Genomic DNA, 2,572 nt, shown 5'->3' on the forward strand with positions numbered 1-2,572 from the left:
GGAAAAACTACTTATTAAATAAACATTTTGATTCAGAAATAAATGTACTATTCACATTTGTCTTGAAAACAATTTTCAACCTCAAGCCTTTATCAAAAAGACTATAAAGCAATGAAAAGTATTTATTCAGTCAAGTGTGTATAAATGAGCTATAGTTTCTAACTGTACAGCTACAGTAGACTCCTTAATTTTTGCCACCCTTCAAGAGAATGGGCAAAATGACTGTTTAAAAAAAAAAAACAAAACACACAATTTCAGCAAATTAAATATATTGAGAAAAAATGAAACAAATTCAGTTTTTGTACAGAGAAACTTAGAGCAGTGTTGAAAAAAAAACATGGTTAATGAACTCAAAATGACCTGTATGAGAATGTGTTCCAGGGTCCCCAGTTTGATCCTGAGCTCCAGTTACTCTCTGTTCTCACCATGTCTGCAGCAGGTCTCCTCTGGGTTCTTCAGTTTCCTCCCACCAGTAGCTGGACTGGCATCTCATCCAGGGCGTATTCCTGCCTCATACTCAGAGTTCACAGGATAGGCTCCAGATCCACCACCACCCTGATCAGGAAAAAGCACATAGTGAAGATGAATGAATAATGGAATGTGAAGGTAATGAAATAGCCAATATAAATATACTATTTATGCCATGATGAATGAAACTTTGCCAGTCTGTATAGTATCCTGAGGTAAAAGATGATATGAAGTTTGGAATTTTATTAGGCAATATAGCAATGCATTTAACAATTCATATAAAAATCATCATTAGTCCCGTCCAAAAAGCGGGGCTATAGTGTACAGTATGCTACACACATCTTTTTCTAGTAGTGATTATTAGTCATTAGCACCTTTTGCTTGTAATATAGCACTCAATCATTCTTGATTTGGCAATTTTATTCTACTCTTCCTTGCAAAAATGCTCCAGCTCTATCAAATTGTGAGGGGATCTCCTGTGCTTAGCACTCTACAAATCATTCCATAGGTCTTTCGATAGGATTTACATCTGGGCTCTTAGTGGACCATTCCAAAATGTTGATCATCATCTTCTGAAGCCATTCTTTCACTGACTTCATTTTTGCTTTGGGTTGGGCTGCTGAAAGGTGAAAATTTTCTTCAGATGTTTAACAGAGGTCTGCAGGATTTGTTCCAAAATAGATTGGTATTTGGAATGATGCAGAAGCAGCTCCATAGTATGATGTTGCCACTACCATGCTTCACCGTGGGTATGGTGTTCTTTGAGTGATAAGCTGTTCTACCTTGGTCTCATCAGACCATAACACATTTTACCACATGGTTTAGGGTGATTTAGGCCGGCTTGGATGCTTTTTTACCCCTTCCATTTATTCACCCTACCGCATAGTCCAGACATGTGAAGAATACAAGAGATTGTTATCACATGCAGGGAGTGCCCAGGACTTGGCAGATATTCCTGCTCCTTTAACGTTGCCGTAGGTCTCTTGGCAGCCTCCCTGATAAATTTTGTCCTTGTCCTTTTTTCAATATTGGCTTTCATGGTGTTCCATGGTTCCCGTATATGCTTTGTATGGACCATGGCTTTTGAATACAAGTTGGAATGTGATTGGTTTGTTCTGAGCACAGATACATACCCTATTATAAAAGGGTGTATGTACACTTGTTCAACCAGGTTAATGTATGTTTTTTCTTTTTCTTTTCTCCCTAGTTTTTTTTTTTTCACTTGAATCTTGTTGCCTGCAGTTTCACATTGAAGGTGGAAAAAGATCTGAGGTGATTTATCTTGGTTTCATTTTTTTTTTTTTTTTTTACATCACAAAAACCTGCATGGGTGTGTAGACTTTTAATATCCATTGTACAAGTGAGCCACAGTCCAATCCAAGCACCGAGTTAAAGGTTGGAGTTAATTGATCCAGCAGTGGCTTTCTGATACACTTAGCATTTGAGCACGCAACCCTCTGGTAACTAGCACAGAACCTAAATATGAACTACAACTCTATAACCACAACCCCAGCATCATCCCAGTAAATATTCCTGTTTACTGCTGTGCTTTATGAGCCGTGTGGCTGCTGTTTAAAATGATTAAGGCTGCTTTTTGGACATGCTCGGTTTACCATTATTTTGGGTTGAGTGACTTTAATAGCCATCTGGTTGTAGCCATTGTTGTTACCAATGCAGTTCCTTACTAAAGTGTGCAATAATTTTAGGTTAATAAGTTTTAAAATAAGTTTTGAAAGTAAATAATAACATTGTACTTAATATTGTTAGTAACTGAGGGATATCTAGTCAAAAACCTATGATTGGGAATATGACAGTGGCTATGTGGGGGTAATTTTGATACATGTTATGAATAATACAAGGTGGTTTGGTGTATTGACAGTAAATAAATAAATAAATAAATGGAGAGACACTAATTACTTAATGTACAGAAAAACCCACAGAGGACAATTTCAGAGGACAGTGTTGAGTAACTACACTCTTAATTGAACTCTTTGCAGTTATGAGTCCACTTGGACTTATTATATAAATGTCATGAGTGTTTATTCAGCATTCAATGCAAAATTCAATGCTTTATTTAATTTATTTTTTTTTAATTACACAATTT

The sequence above is a fragment of the Pangasianodon hypophthalmus genome, chromosome 22 (genome assembly GCF_027358585.1).
Source record: "Pangasianodon hypophthalmus isolate fPanHyp1 chromosome 22, fPanHyp1.pri, whole genome shotgun sequence".
Classification (NCBI taxonomy): domain Eukaryota; kingdom Metazoa; phylum Chordata; class Actinopteri; order Siluriformes; family Pangasiidae; genus Pangasianodon; species Pangasianodon hypophthalmus.